The 17,102-nt window shown below is 44.5% G+C and overlaps 2 protein-coding genes across 2 annotated transcripts in view; one reads left to right on the top strand and one right to left on the bottom strand.

Annotated features, from left to right (window-relative positions):
- ORC2 (origin recognition complex subunit 2) overlaps nucleotides 1-10,245 on the bottom strand; it is a 239,094-nt gene extending 228,849 nt beyond the window's left edge. Inside the window, exon 1 of the mRNA XM_069226083.1 lies at nucleotides 10,029-10,245. The gene's annotated coding sequence lies outside the window, so the exon portion shown is untranslated. The remainder of the gene's footprint in view (nucleotides 1-10,028) is intronic.
- An 88-nt stretch (nucleotides 10,246-10,333) lies between these two features.
- Nucleotides 10,334-17,102, top strand: part of LOC138285747 (queuosine 5'-phosphate N-glycosylase/hydrolase-like) — a 119,908-nt gene continuing 113,139 nt past the window's right edge. The window contains exon 1 of the mRNA XM_069226084.1: nucleotides 10,334-10,437. The gene's annotated coding sequence lies outside the window, so the exon portion shown is untranslated. The remainder of the gene's footprint in view (nucleotides 10,438-17,102) is intronic.

Raw genomic sequence — 17,102 nt, 5'->3', positions numbered from 1 at the left:
CCTGGCATCAGGGCCCTTGGTACCAGGGGTACCAGTTACAAGGGACTTACCTGGGTGCCAGGGTTGTGCCAATTGTGGAGACAACGGTACATTTTAGGTGAAAGAACACTGGTGCTGGGGCCTGGTTAGCAGGGTCCCAGCACACTTCTCAGTCAAGTTAGCATCAGTATCAGGCAAAAAGTGGGGGGTAACTGCAACAGGGAGCCATTTCTTTACACACTGCCATGGCATTTTTCTTGAAGAGGATTCCTGCATAAGGGAAGTAGCCACATGGCGGTGGTGGCGGCCCCAAAACCGTGGAAGCTATGTTTAAATATGGCGGATCTTCCAACCACAAGCGGAAGATGGCAAGCGTGCTATAATAAAACCTAAATCAAGCTCTAGGTTCTTATTCAAGACCAAACCAATCAAACCAATCATGCATCCTTTTAGCTCAACTTTAGCTTACCTCAACATTAAACAAGACCATGCCATACTGAAGGTGTGTAAACGGTCAGATTATAAGTACACATAGTCACTTTTTTCCTTATTAATAAGCAAGCATTCAGGGGGTGCTACCACAGGCACGAGCCCCACACCCATTAGCCATGGTTATAATCGTTGGCTCAATGTTTCCATGAGGATCGTGGACTTATTAAAATGCAAATAAAATTCTATAATGAAAAGAGGCTCTGTGTGGACCTGAGCTATTCAAAGATACTATCTCTGTTTCAATCTTTCCACTCAGATGGCAAACAAAACCACCTAATCTCCAAAAGCTGCTACTCCGTTCCGGGTCTCAACATTGCTTCCAATACATCCTGCTTTCTGGAGGCCTTGACCTCAGGCGACTAAGTGTTATGAATAAGTGGCAAAGGTCATCTACCAAGGACTGACACAGCAAATCTACACCGAAAAAGACCCAGGAGGGTCAGAATCAGCAAGGTGCTTGAGCGGAGGTGATCTTAAAACGTTGTTAAAAGCTTCACAAGATATCGCGATGAAACAGCTGAAATAATTCATGAAGCACTATGAAGACAGTGATAGACCTAAGGCACTCATGCGATAATGAAAAATTATACATTTGCACAAAGTGAAGTCAAGTGAAATGCTGAGCTGACAACCGTGAGACACTGACGTGCCAACATTGGGATACTGCTGAGCTGATGCTAATGGGGCAGGTTTGAGTTGATGAAAAAAGATCATGCCAATGATGGTTTATGACAATGCCCAGCTAATGATGATGCTATGCTGATGGCGACTGGACAATCCAAAGCTTATGTCAACAGGCAATGATGGGGCAATTATGAGTGGATGAAGAGGCTAAGCTAATTTCGAGGTGGCAATGCGAAGCTAATCACAAAGGGGTAGTGCTGAGTTTATGGCAATACTAAGCTGACAATGTACTAATATGGAACAAAAAGCAACTGTCTGATTACTGGCCACTATGGTTTTCATTAATGTCGTCTGGAACACTTGACTAGTCAGAAGAGCCATGAACAAGGTCAGAACACAGATCATTTAGGGCAATGGTAAGGGATAGCAGCACACAGATAGAGAACGACTCAGGAACCATAACAGGCAGTCTGAATCTAAGTTGCACAATTTTCTACTTCTTTTAATTATGTTGCCACAGTGTACTTTAGATCATTGTCTCAGAGTGTTACTAAAGGAACTATTAGACTTTTTAAAGGTCTTCTGTATTCTTTGTTAAATATTTTCCTTTCAATGTGCCATGCACAGAGCATTCCCCCAATGGGTCTGTGAAAGAGATCCTAACTTTTTCCAGGAAGCCATAATTGTTCGCAAAGCGTGTGCTGTTGTGAGATATAGTAATCTAGTTCTGTCAGCTCTCAATTTAGGTGTTTCAGTGACATTGAAATGCAAGTCTCTGAGATGCAGGCTCTTACAGTATTAGGTAAGACATACAGCGGTGATATGCAGTCTAATTCTAATCCATGTCAGCCAATAGCTTTTATTAGCAAAAGCCACCATCTTTATATTACCAAGAAGCTCATGCTTGCTTAACCTAACCTTATCCTAACCTTCCAATTACAAAGCCAATTGGTTGCGATCAGATTCCTTGCAGTAAAAAATGGTCTACCCTGGTGATACATTCACAAAAACCTTACAAGCAAAATGAATGAATGTACTTAGGAAATAACTTTCTGCCTCGATTATTGTGAAATAAAAACTGAAGACGACACGGAGTTAATATGGCTTTATTTGAATTGTATTCAGGGCTATATAAAAAAGCCAACAATACACAAATGTTTCACATATAGGTCCACCACCTGGTCCTAGTGACTTCTCTGATTATCGCTACTTAACAACTCTTTGACTTTGGAAAGCGAAATAGACGCTTCTTAAAGTGATGGGTCCAAATTGTGCCTGTGCTTAGCTGACATATTGTTAAAGAACTTCTCTAGGTTGTTTGCATCAACTTCTATTTTCCACAATTATATATTTTCAGGGGCATCCCAAAGCTTGGAAATGAGATTGAGTCTTGAGTCTTAGCTACTGTTTGCCTTTAAATGCAATTATTTTGCAGCCTCGTTTCTTGTATTCAGATAGTTAGCTAGAGTTTCCCAGACATTGTCTCCACTTGTGCATTATAGGAATGCAATATCTGCAGCTAGGGAACATTTTATACGAAACTGGAATTTCAAGGACAGTAGTGTCTTAAAAAGTGTCATATAATTATCGTTTACCAAAACAGATTTCAATGATTAGTCTTAAACAAAAAAAGGATCTTAGGTTATTTTTCAACCCCATTCTTTTTTGGGTGAAACATACACACTATTTGTTGGAAATTAGGTCATCTCAACAGATGGCACAATACATATTGGCACATCTCAACTTATCTGCATACTTTAAATAGTGCGTTAGCAGAAGGCCTACTGAATCACTAATCCACAGTACCTTCACTTCACAGCAGGGCTCTTTTTTAATTTAAGTTTTATTTAAGTTTTATTATATCTTTCAGAAGAAAACAATGCTGTGGGAGCTCGTATCTCAACAACTAACTTATATAGAATTCAAACATCTCAAATATGCACCAAAAGGAGCATTTAATCAACATCTAATAATAGTATAATCACAACATATTGAGCTCTCAGTTGCACTTAGTGGTGGCCATAAGTAGTCCTCATGGCTCTAGATGCATGCATTATCACACCCCTAAAGCATCAACCCCAAATCACCATGGGCATCCATAACGCCTTATCTAGACACCACTTAGAGCTCCATAATGGGAGACAAAGAGTAAAATAATGAAGTGGCGAATATGAAAAGCAAGGAATAAGTCAGTGGGGAGGGAAAAAGAAATGCAGATGGAAGGCAAATAAGACAAACTCAATGAATTCACAGGGGAATAGGATGATTTGGTCAGGGATGTGGCAGCGACTCAAATCCATTTATTGACCTCTTCAAAGAAATCATCCACCTCTAAAACATTAATGTTGAAGCTAACTTGTTTTAACACCCAGAGTTCCTTCTTCAGTTCGTTGTGCAAGTTTGTGGCTCCCAACATGGTGCTAAGCAATGCTTCCATTTTCCTCGGCCTTATGGGAAGTTCAAATAATTTTACAAGTATCAAGTTCTTGAAAAATGTCCAAAAGTCTACAGACGTCCAATGGATTCCAAAATAGATGCTCCTTGACCTTACCCATCGAGTTGAGATGAGGTGGGTAGCAAATTACTGCCTTGAAATCCCACCCCTCAAATTCTCAATGAAGTGGCATGGATTCTCTCCTTCACTACTGCATCATCTGTGAGGTGTCAGAGAAGAAACAAAGAAGGCCATCTTTGAGCAGTATTTTCACTCTCGGTCTTGCTGCCCCCTAAGAGCTGATCTTTCATTTATTTACTCTTCAAAATCAAAATCACGTTTGGACCTGCTAAATTATTTTACTGTGATAAATTACGCAATTCAAGGAGGAAATTCATCCCAACAGATGCAATCAGTTCCTTAACAGATATTCCAAGCACCTGAGAAAGCCATGAGGTCATGCAGATCTGATCCTTCCTCGCCGTTAGGGGTTCAAAGTATCATCAGATTCCACACCAGAGTGTATTCTCTAGAAATTTCAGTCATCAGTCTAAGACATACTCATCCACAAAGGTCATCTGCAAACCTTCCTGTTACTCCCTTATGGCCTTTGGAACCTTTTGTTGGTATTTTCAGGGATAACTGGGATAGTCATCTCTAGTTGAACCACCTGGCTCTCTAACGCAAGAACAGACCCCGTAAATGTGTCAAATTTAGAATCTAAAGATGAGGTATCTCTTTGGAGTACCTCCACCATGTTGGAGTTTGATTTGTTATGGTAAAAGTCACCAAGAGCATTAAAGGATTATAGATGTCCATCCCTTTCAGGCTTGCTTGAACCTTTCTTAGGTGCAATCATATCTCTTTTCACCCTCAGTTTGCTGTTTCTCGGAAGGGTTAAGTGTTGCTCAAGATCAGTACGCTGCAATGTGCTCAAGAAAGAACACCCACAACACTCAGATGGTCACCCCTTAGCAGTCCCTCCTCAGTTCCTCTGAGGAGTGCTCCTTAGGGATGAGTGCCTCTAGCTCTTGCTTCATAGATTCCCATCCAAGTGAAAGCCCTGTTTTCCAAGACCGTCATTCCCTGCCTGTCGGTTGTCAATCCTCCAGTGCTTCGCATGCGTGTTGTGCCGTCCCCAAGCAGTAGCCTGTAAGCAGATCTTAGCATTTTAGTCGTCACGCTGCCGTTATCCTTCAACTACCCTTGCATCCACCCATGCCGCCTCCTGAGTGAATGCTGCACCTAGGTGTACAGTCCCAGTAGGCAGAGTTCCATCAGGCTGAAGTATCCTGGACAATCAATCTGGTTAAGCAACCCTTCATTCACCAGCAAGACTCTTAAAGCAACAATGGTGCAGAACTCCTCACAACAGTGAGCTGTACTGTCAGGGGCATCGCATCAACAACTTTCAGCAGTGCCTCCATGAGCCAAAAGGACTACTTTGGTTGCAAGCCCCACACATGCTAATTTTCCAAGTTCTGGCTGGAACAGGGGAAGATCTTCTGTCATCAGCTCCTCTGACTCCTCGTGTAAACCAAGACTCTCTCTTGGGCCCTCTACACTCATCACTGTATACCTTTACCCTTGGTGTTATCTCTTATTTGGTTTCTTATATCACTGTTAAACTCATCAAACACACTTTCTTCTTTCCTACAATTGCCTGTGCTCCCCACTTTTCATGCACATTATCAACTACCTGGAAGCCATATACCAGTCGACAACCTGCAAAATCCACAAATGTTTAATATGGAAAAATAATATTTTATATTTCTCTACTTCTTCGCCTCCTACATTCTCGCTAATAAGGATTGCTTTCCCATCAGACACCTCACACCTTCCAAGCATTATAAAATCCCAATCTGGAAGCTGCTGTTCTGTTAGAGCAGGTAAACCCCAGGATGGAAATGATCTCCTTCTGAAAAAATGATCCACAACTGATAAAGTTAGATCCAGGTGAACAAACACTAAGTATCATCATAGGAGTGGAGATACGCCACACTGTATGGAGGAGACAGGTCTCCGGAGCTACAAAGGGAGTACAGCTGCAAAGTCTGCTATATCACTGGCTTTTCATTAGTGCTGGCTCCCCACTGACAAAAGGGTAGAAGGGTTCTGAGCCCTCTGCACACCCTCAACTTTAGGGAAAAGGGAGCGGCCTGCCTATAAAAATGCCCTGAACCTGTATCTTAGTAGCGACAATAGTTATCTAGTTCCTTGAGTGATGCTTGTCCTCGCATATAACAATGTAATCTTTACATAGGTAGTCTAATATGTATCAAGAAAATGAGAACGTTTAATTATTCGTTTTCTGTACATGTTTAAAACATTGGAAAACTCTGAGACCATTTATAAAGAGAAGGTCAACATGTATCATTACCAAATGTTTTTATGTCGACTTCTTCAGAACATGAGGACATCTCGAAAGTGTAACTGAACCAGGACCCAGAGAGTCTTGTGCATACCAGGTCTACCAATGCATTTTAGGAAGTGCAATGTGTTGATGTGATGGCAAAGGCCTGGGAAGAACGGAATGTGGAGCGTCTGGGGCACTGGGAATCACAGGGGAACCTCCCACGCTACCAAACTCAGCCCAATATCACTATCAATCTGGATTAGTTATCTGCTGGAAAAAAGAGCCAAGTGCAAGCACCTTACTTTGGCATTCAAAGTAGTCCACAGTCGACCGTGCCCACTCCTCCTCACTGATTTACTACCAGTAACTGCACGTTGCTATCATCAATATTCTATCTGATCCCTCATGTTTGCCATCCCTTATCCATGCTCTACACCGAGTATTCCATCATTTCACTTTAGGGCCAATCACATGCAGACTGGGTGATGGACATCATTATGGTTGAGGCCTGCGGCATTTTGTGTCACTAACGAGCCAAAACATCCACTTGTAATCACGAGGTGAGCCGATCATTTCATCCCTTTTAGCTTTCAAGACTTTTATGAAGTCTTATCTCCTCAACCTGGAGTCTCACTAAAGTCCAATGTCAAGATACCACATTTTCCAGCGTCCTCTCTGCTTATCCCCCTACGGGCCCTGTTCTTGGAATCCAGCACCAGCCAGTAGTTAGGGGCTGTAGCCTGAATTGGTAATGTAATTTATTCCTAAAATAGAATAGACTACTGGCGCCACTTTACTGCACTCAGGTAGCCATGTTAATTCCTTCAGGCACTTAACTCTAATTAGCAAAGGACACTGGTCAAGGCTTACTATCAGAAGTGGTGAGGGAAGAATCTCAGATACAGTACTGGCACGATAAATGACCAGACAACTTCAAAGTTTAGTCAGTCCTATCATTTCCAAGAAGAATAGGAGCTGTATTTGCAGGCAGGTAAAAAAAATCATTATAATTAAGATCTACAAAGAAAATCAGAAGGTGCTAGCACCAAAAACATTTTTGTAGTTCCTGTGTGTAAAACACGACATTTTCTTTTATACAGACTCCATGGCTGCACTCTGATTGTACTAGGTGATCTTTCAAATTAGTCAAGTCTCTAGTTCTTACAAGGACGTTTCTCTATAAGGGGTTCGGGTCTGTGGTGCTGCATTAAAGGCAGACCTTTTGAACAAATTCCCTGTGCTGGGTACCAGACTTAATAATCCTGTGCAGTGATGTGTCAGCATCCACTAGTGAAGTGATCAGATATCTTTTTGCCCAAAAAGCTTTGCACCCAAAACCCAAGGCCCGCCACCCAATAACATTGCTGATGTTCGGGCAGGTCACAATTCAAGTCACTGGAGCTCAAATACCGATTTAGGAATCAGATAACTGCTATCTTGTTCAACGTGGACAAATGTAGAGTATCCATTCACTGTAGAGACACCAAGGGCACCTAAACTTTAGAGGGCTGTATCTTGAAATATACAATTGCAGCCACACTTTTCTGATGACTGTGGTTCCATGGGACCAAAGGCACCCTTGAAACCAGACACTTTACCTGTTCCTAAGGGAAATTAAACAAAGATAAGTCTCAAAAACCAATAGCTCTGGAGCCCTGAGGCCTACAATGCTTTTAAAGGTACTTGACCGAGGGTGGCGTAACTCAGGCAACAGAACTGGAACCCACCCACGCAAAATAGATACCACAGCAAAAGGGTCGGTCTGGAACAATTCAGGCCGCCAACTCTTTGAATAGGGGTGATGTTACAGATACACTGCCAAGGTATTACACCCCTCGGAACTTCCTTCCCCCTGTCCAGCTGAGCGGGGTGTACCTCTGAGCTCCTGGGTGACCTTGGTCCATTGAGGCATCATCCATACAGATTCTCCGTTCAGCTGGGCCGTGTGCATGTCTTCTTTAGATCAGGCTGGTAACTCCTAGCATGTATACCGCGCATTGCATTTTCCTCCATCCACTTGTAGGTTTTACTTCCCTCATCATCTTTAGAAGACTTACTATATATACATGACTGATGTATGATTACAACAAGGGAACACAGCTATGATAACTAGAGGGATCACTCACCAGAGCGGACCAGAAGGCATCACACTGCCAGTCACTACACAGCTTAGGCTGACAGGGCAGAAGGTCCAGTCATTCACAATGTAATGTGAGTACAGGCAAAAGGAGCACCTCAAGTGGATTTGCACGGTTATCGGGTTTCAATATACCAGAAACATAGCACAAATTCTCCAAGCTACGAATGGGACTTCTGTCCCAAACCCATGTAAAGATGTTTAAAAGCCATCTTGCACTGTAAATGTCATGTTCATCACCTGCTAGTTGCTTACATTAGTTTAACTTCTGTAAATACGTAATTGCACAAATAAACGTTATATCAATCACTGGGTGCTACCTAAATGAGTTCGAAAAGTATTTTCCAGACAATATACTAAAAATAACAAAAATGTCTCAAAATAATGCAATAATTGTGGGACTTCTTTAAAAAAAAAAAACTGACTGACGGTTGGAGATGAGGGGATCCATTCAGATCCCCCGTTTAACAGTTTTAATTGAGTTGGGTCCGGGTTCCAATCTCGCCTCACTGACATATGTTGACTTTGTCATGGTACAGTTTGCCGAGATTGGGACATTCAGCAGTGCCAGCACTCTGTGTACACTGCATTCAGGGTATATATTGCAATAGATGAGGAAGAGCTCCTTCTTTCAGTTCCAGCTGGGACCAAACACAAATACCTCACTCAAAGGACCATCAGTTTTCTGTTGCTTGAGACACCAATTCTGCTGAAGATTTTGAATTTGGAAATATCAATGGCAGTCCAATTATTTGTGGATAGGGTAAGATAAACCACGATTCTGAGTAATCATTTGGTTAGTATGTAAAACCATTACGCCTTTATTTACCTGCAGGAATGCCTGCAGTACCACTAGTGCCCGACTGTCATGAAGCAATTAAGAAAGCAACTTTTAGCATCATGTGTTTGAGGTAAAATGTAATCGTAGGCTCGAATCGAGATTCTCTCAGAAATATAATAGGAACACCCATTTTGAGATATATTAAAAAAGTGTCCAACTGTTTTGTGAAACAACAATGGCGTGGCCTTGGTCCTGAGCGATTCCTAGTATCGAGGTACAAATGTATATTTGAAGCCTTGCACTAACTGATAAACAGTGTATTTCCGGTGACATTGGATGTTAGATACAACTTCGGAATTCTTTGTTTCGGTTTACGGCGCAGTGTGTACTTGAGGCTACTCCCCAAGTGTGTGGAACTTGAGGTCACTGCAGAATCTAGCTCCTACTCGTGTATGTTATCCTGACTATCTTCTGAGGGCGTCTACCCTTAGCGATTGCTCCCTCACTAAATTAGAGCTGCTAAGTGCACTCTGTGCTTGACCGCCTATTGATGACTTGCCGCTTGAACATAGTTCGTGGATGACTTAGTAAGTCGCTGAGCTATAATACATGATTATAACTTGTGCCTGCCGGTGTTACACGGATCTCAGCAGTAAGTGCAATAGCCCACCGAGTTGCCTGCACAAAATACAAATATGTTCCCTATTACACGTTCTGCTTTGAAGCCAGCATATCACCCCTCTATGCAGTATTATGAGCAACCTATTATTAGACTGCACACATATTTCTTCAGCAAAAGCATTAACACGTTTGTCCTTGTTGAAAACTTCTTTCGAGCAGAGACTTTGATAAATTCATAGGCACATTGACTGTTAGACTCGCTTCGTTCATTAAGCACCTCATAACTCCACCCCCTTTCTACTACTCTTGACCTCACAACTCAGGGATCCCTTGATTATTTTCCCCACTTTCAGCACTGGATAAGTCTGATACGTGAACTAAGCCTATGAATGGACAGTGAGACTGCCCATTAAGTTTAAAGGGTGCGATGAATCATGAAGAAAAGATAAACAATAGCAACTTTAGTGTCTGTGAAATAGGGAATCTCTGTCTTAAGTGTGTATGGTCTGTATTCACACTGTGTAACCAAGTAACAGGAGTGCCGCTGTTTGCAAACCTCCTGGAACTAAACCAAACGCATGCGTGTCCCAGGCTCGAGCCTTACCTCCTCCCGCCAGATCTTAAAGTTCGATTTACTTGGCTTCGTTTTCAACTCTAACTGACGTCAAAGAGCAGTTTAACTTTATCTCGAGTAATAGGCTATGGGGTAGGTCAAAGGGGGTCTTGATAGCTGTTCTTCCCCAATAAAGGCTCTCGATTTAGCAGAAACATAGCCCGCCCCTCCGAAAAGAAGGTCCAGCCTCCCAGAGGAAACCGCCCCCGTGGGTCTTTGCCCTGTCACTCCGGAAGAGAACGTGAACATGAACCCGCGCTGTTGGGCCGGTTTGTACAACTAATTACTGCTGGCTCTCAGGCGCGAGCGTTATTCCATGCGCATGCGTGTAACGGAAGACGCGTGCTTCGCTAGATGAAGAAGCACATTAGGGAAACCTGGCCTGGATTCAGCAGGACTGGTAAACTAGCTGACAGCAGGGTGGTTTTCGCTTGCGTTGGTTTTTGTACATCTTACGGTCTCCTTTGGCTGCCGTCTAATTAGGCAGTTGTATGTCTGCTACCTTTTTAATGCTTCTTTTTGTATGTCAGAAGTGGCAAGAGTGTGATTGGACCACATAAACCGTAACGAGCATCCGGTTGTACCTGCACCATGTGCTACTTTTTATTAACCAGTTGCGTACATGCTGCGTTGTGTGATAGAACAACTGTTAGTCCATACATTTTGAAACGAAACCCCTTTTTTCTGAGTGGGTGTTTCTGTGTAGTACTTGCTGTGAACTACGTAAATTATAGATATTTGTGTAAAGTGCTGCCCCGCGAGCACAGCTCGGGCTAAAAAACTAGGAATACCAATGTTTTTAATGTAAGCTGAGGCCAGAGCGCTCTCACGCGGTCCGCGCTGTAAATTACCCACTGCCGCTAAATGCTTTATTTTACTTAACAAAACTATTTGGGGGCGTTTGGTGGGAGGGTTGATGACATTAAGAATTCTTTATATGAGGCGCGGCTTATGCATTGGAATGTCTAAAACAACAGCATCGCTCTAAGCATAAGTTTGGCCACATTGTGATTGGAAGTTTAAAGTTGCTACAGATTTCTCCTCGAGGAACATTAACTGGAAGGAGCTGACTCTTATGTCGTGGCCCAACATGGAGTACACTGTGCATAGAGTCCAAGCAATCCCCAATGGTATCATAAAGGCACAAATGACATCCCAAATGCTCTCTTTTTGGGTGGTGTGGTCGAGCAGTTAGGCGTATCAAAGGGCAATGCTAAGCATGGAAGGCATACGCTCATGCAGTACGTGAGACACAATAAAGAAATCAGACACTATTTTATAAAATTAAATACTTTAAACTTTGATACTAAGATCATCGGAAACAGGTGGGTACTTTTCGAGTTATTAACTTTAAGATTTTTGAAAAGTAGACTACATTTTTTCAGGAAGCTGCAATGCAATCCTGAGGAGGAAAACACACAGACAGCAATCCAGGTAAAGTACAACGACTTACGGAGCCAATCTCCAGGACTTAAGGGGGTTTTGGGGTGGGGTCCAAGGTCTCACCAACAGGTCACCTCTGGGTGCTCTGGTGCGTCGGGCTGCAGAGGTGTGTTATGACGTTGGGTGTTCCATTCAAGTCTATGGGGATCGTCCCTGTTACAAAGTCGCAGCAGGGATGGACTGGAAGGACAGTTCAGGGGAACCCACAGGGGCCTCAACCCTTGAGGTTTTCAAGCACGTGGGGACACCATCGGTTGACTCCTCCTCAGTCTACAGGCTGGACCACTGGAATTATGCGATTGTACGGCCACCGTGATTTTCACATAATTATAGTTTTGCCGCATTTGTCACACAATCTACCTTCTGTCGCATAATCTGCAGATTTTAACAAAAAAAAATTCTAGTTCAAATGGTTCAAAAGTTACTAAAAGTGCAATGACACTTGTTGCTGCAGAGTGGAAGGCTCTTTGCAAAGCTGTACTGTTGCATTTCTGTTGCATATTGCTATTTTTGGGTGTTAAACTGGTACTAATGAGGTGCAACCAGGGCCCAGAGAGAGTTAACACTTAAAAAAAAAAAAGCCAAAATAATGAAGTAAAACTACTACACAATATGCCATATGATGCCACATAATTTACTCAACTCAGCTGCATAATTTGGCCCTCTACTGCAGTATCGTTCCAGTGGCCCTTGCTATAGGGTGAAGGAGTTTCTTCTGGCATCGGGTTCAGCAATGGAGTTCCTTGCGGTTACAGGGGGCTCCCCAGAAACACTCTGCATTTGTTGCCTGGGGTTCCAGTGTGACCACACCAACAAGTGGGCTCAGGACTCACAAGGTGGAGAGATGTGGGGACACCCTTGGTTCACTTCTCCAGGACCCTGGGCAGACGGGTGCATAGGTGTCCTAGGATGCCGGGTTTTTGCCTTCTTTGCCAACTGGCAGTTGCACGGAGGTCTGCAGAAACAGTCTGCAGACACTATTGTGAAGTCCACAGTGGGTGACCACAGGGTGATTTTTTTTCTGGAAGGCCTGGGACCATGCTGACACCGTTGGCCCACTTCAACACAGGATGGACGGCTCAGGTGCAGTGGTGATGTCCAGCTTCTGGTTTCTGGTGGTTCTGGTCCTTTCAGGGCTTTTCTTAGGTGCCTGAGGATTCAGGAGAGGAGCTCCTGTTCTCCAAGAGAGATCCCCTGAGCGATTGGCGAAGCACTGGCAGCTCTCCCCATTTTCTGGCAGCTCCAGCGGCAGGATAGATCAGTTGCTCCTCCAGGGTCGGGTGCAGCAGGCAGGCAGGGTTCTTGGCCACTCCTTCTTTTGTGTCCAGCGAAGATCTGGTATCAGGGGGGCCCCTAAACACTCTATTTAGGAAGCATTAAGCGGAGTGAAGATTATTAGCCAATGGGCTATTTACTATTGTGGTCACTACACCCCCTAGAAGACCACTTCCCGTGGGGAGTGGCATCACCCTGTCCAGAGGTCCCAAATTCTACCACACACAAGATGGCGCAATTTCCTAAACTGTTTCCACTTTATGCTGGCCACCCTATGGGTGTTCCCAGTCTGGAAGTGTGACACACCTCCTGCACAGCTAATTTTCCTGCCTGTCTAGGTGCCAGATGGGTGCTGGGGCAGAGAGGTTGGCATCTTACTCTGAGGAAGGCCAGTTCTACAAATCAAAGGCTATAGGCTTCTTTGAAGCTCCTGCCTTGGAGTGCCGGTCATCCTGTGGGGAGGAGTGGGCAACATTCCAGCCAGGCTTTTGTTTCTGACCTCTCAAGAGGCTTTCCCCGTGGGAGGTCATATTCTCTTCTGTTGATGGCAGGCTGTCCAGAATCAGTCAGTGAACTCACCAGCAGTTGGTAGGTTGTTGAAGTGGCACCTCTAAGGTGCCCTCCGGGTGCATGTATTAATAAATCCATCACTGGAATCGGTGAGGGTTTATTATTATGAGATGTTTGATACCAAACATCCCTAGGTTCAGAGAAACCATCATGTAGCTGGGGAACTCGCAGTGACCAGTGTCCAGCACATGTATTTAAAATGGCCTCCCTGTACACTTACAATGTCTAAGAATCGACAAAGACGTAGTAGGGGTATAGTTGCCCATGCACATTTACCCTCGATTGTAATCTAATGCACCCTGCATTAGGGCTGAAGGCCTCCTGTAGGGGTGATATTGCAAGCAGTGTTTTATGGGACATGGCAACACACAAGTGTGTGCCAAGTCGTGTTTTCAATGTTGGGAGCACCTTTTCACTGAGCCTGCAATAGCAGTCTGCATAAGGTTGGTGCTGGGTCCCTCAGAGTGGCATAAGTTGTACTGCAGCCCGGAAGGGCCCTCTTCAGTACCCATGCCCTAGGTACCATTTAGTAGGGACTTACAGGGGTGGGGAGGATCTGAAGGGCCTGGTCACTTGGGGATCAAGTGACCAGGTGTCTTGTTTTAGGGAAGGAACACTGGCGCTGGAGATCTGATTAGCAGGAACTAAGTGCACGTCAGTCAAAGTTGCATTTAAAAAACAGGCAAGAAGTTGGGGGTACTGCAATTAATCCACTGAGATACAGTAGTGAGTAGATCTTTAGCCTAAAATATAGCTTTGTGACATAACGATTGCTGCTGAAATGTGCTGATATTATGGGATGCAGTAGTTTGGGCCAGTGACTACCTGCATGAAGAGAGACTAGGAATCAGGAGGACTTCAACAAACATTTCTCTGTGCCCTCTGCTTTATTTTCTTCAATCAGTCTCTCCTCTGCATTCCTCCTCCCTTTGACTGTAGTCTATGATGAATAGCCTGTCTGCTTGCCTTAATGTCTTATTGTATGCATATAAATTGCCAGCAGCTCATTTCATAGATGACATCTCCTGCTTTGAAACTACTTTAATGCATCCGAATAATACCCTATCCCCTCTAGCCTATCTGTTCATTCCACCAGCCATTTGGAGGAATACACATAACTCTCACTAATGATCACACCTAATTCCTATCAATTGAATCTACCACAAATTGAGCCTAAAACCTAGTAGCCTTGCAGGATAGCTGTATGCTGTGGGCCACAAGTTGAGTGAATGCATGAAATGATTTAATTGAGAGCACGTTACTAATCCCAGTAACCACTGGGTTAACCACTAATTTTAGACTCTGGAGTAGTGTGCTACTTGTCATAAAGCTCTTCAATGCCACATTGTGGGGCTAACTTGGGCCAAATAAATGTAATTACAATACAACTTTTGCAAAGCTCAGAAATGGCTTTGCAGCCTACATGCCAAACACGTCTGAAAGTTGGACGTATGCACCCTAGGAGGATGCTCGGAGGAGGAGCCTTGCAGCTTTGCAAACGCTGATTGCCGATTTCTGCTCCTGCCTGCTATTACCTCTCCTGCTGCCTGTCAGAGGCACGTAGTTTGCCTGCTGCCATTTTCAGCATTCAGAATGTAGTCTTGGGCTGTGCCACTCAGGAGCTGAGGAGCGGCAGTGGTGAGGCGGGGCCATTGGTGCATTCTGGAAGGAGGCTGCAGGGCAGCTGCACGCTAAGGGGGAGCTGCGTACTAAGGCTTCACCAAGCATTCAAGTACACAAGTAAGCCAGTAAGCCACCAGTACGACAGCTTGCTGCTGCTTGCCAGGCAGCCTGCTGCTCATTAAGACTATCCTATACCAGACCACAAGTCTGGAGGTGGGGCAGCAAGGTGCGTGCGACCTTAGGAATTGTTACTCTATAGATAGAGTCCAGCAGCCACGGAAGTGGCCTGGCTAGGTTTAGGTGCACCTTGTCGCCCCATGAGCTCCCTCCTTCTCATGCTCCCTCCTCTGCAACCAGTTCTGCAGAGGTGCTTTGTGGCGCAATTACCTCTGGGGTGCCCAGATCAAGAGACCTCTGCTCTATAGGTTTTGCAAGTTGTGAGACGATGAGGTCTGGCAGGACAAGGAAAGCATTATCAATGGCCCTTAAGTGCAGGAAGAATAAGGTTGTTTGTCAGAGGAGTCATTGTCCCCTGAGATTGATCTTAGCCCTCTGGCACCGGCATTAAATCCTGTACTTAACCCTGCCACATCATGTCCCATGAACTGAACAGGTCAAACGAGCTTGCGCACAACCACTCTTCTCCACCTTTTCATAAAGAAACCTTTGATTTTGACCCCACTCATACATCACAAGAGCTGGAGTCCTCCACTTAGGAACGCCCAGGGCTGGCTGAGCCAGCAAGGTCCTTTGTTAATGTTACTGTCCACACAGCCCTGCTGTCACCGTGCAAGAGCAACAGTGGTGGCAACACCAAGGTTTGAAGGCCTGTCCTAAGAACTCACTTGTTTCATTTGTCTTACCTGACTTAAGCATTACACAGTGTCTATAGCCTGCCCCTCTAATTGTCCATTCTATCAGCCACCACACCACAACTCTGTTACCACAGGTTTTGACTGCAGTCAGTACCCCAGCCCCATTTGTATCATCTTAGGCTACCTTTCCTCGGAACCCCAGCCCCCAACATCCAGGCATGCAAATGTATAACAACGACCTCACCTTCAAGGCAAACTCACTCAGTCTCTCAAGACCCTCCAGCAGGGGTCAATACATACATAGGAGCGCAATACCAGCCGGACCCAATCCTGGAACCAAGCACAAAATGCCCCTTTAGCCCACCAGCTGCCTAACGGAACCGGGCTTCAGTGGGAAGCATCATCTTATTTTCGCCAATGACATTTTTTAAGCCTAACACCACAGGACACCCCCAGCCTCAGACTGTTTGCACAAAACTGAATGATCAATCACTTCTGGAACGGTCCCTCTCCTTCCCAGAGGAGCCTCATAGTTCTGGTGCACTTGGTAACCCCAGCTCTGGCCTTCCCCCAGCCACACCGTAGTCCATCTGGCCACAACTCATGCAAACTCTTCAGTTCATAGTATCTGCCCTCAACTACCACTCTGACAAGCTAGATCTTCAAGTACATCTCTAGAATTCCCTGGCAGTTTTTACTGTGAGGATTGACAACAAGCTCAATACTTTAAACAAACTCATTCTCAGAGCTCAATCCACTTCCAACCTGGCATAGACTGTTTGCTGTTGCTCCCCATTCATTGACTACTTGTCATGTGTCCCAGCCTTTCTCAACACTGTTTTAACTCGGATAAAAGGGAGCAGATCTGGTTCCGGACACTGTCTAATTTCGGCTGAGGCAGCACTTCCACAAGCTCCTGAAGCCTCCAAAGCTCAGTCTCTGGAAGCTTTTTCCTCAACAAAGGGTCTTAGCTCCAAGCATGCAGGAACATCTCCTCGGGACAACTTAGCCATTACTGCAGCAAATCGCCTGAGTCCGTTCATTGAACGCCAGGTTCAGCCCTAACCCAGCCTTACTCACCCCTAAGTAAAAGAGAAAGAAAATGTCAGCAGAAGCAACAAACACAAACAGCAGAAATTCTTCTTCAGCAATCCATCAACTGTACCTGTTGTCCATAAAATGGAGCTCAAGGAAGCCAGAGTCCCTAAAGAAAGAAGTGACCTCTATCAGGCCACAAAGACCCAATCATCTAACCAAAACACTGGCACAGACATCATCAACTCAAATTTTCCTCCAAACTCAGGTGCCAGAGAGAAAAGACAAAATGATAGCTCTGCAA

The sequence above is a fragment of the Pleurodeles waltl genome, chromosome 3_1 (genome assembly GCF_031143425.1).
Source record: "Pleurodeles waltl isolate 20211129_DDA chromosome 3_1, aPleWal1.hap1.20221129, whole genome shotgun sequence".
Classification (NCBI taxonomy): domain Eukaryota; kingdom Metazoa; phylum Chordata; class Amphibia; order Caudata; family Salamandridae; genus Pleurodeles; species Pleurodeles waltl.
This window is presented reverse-complemented; position numbering and strand designations above follow the sequence as displayed.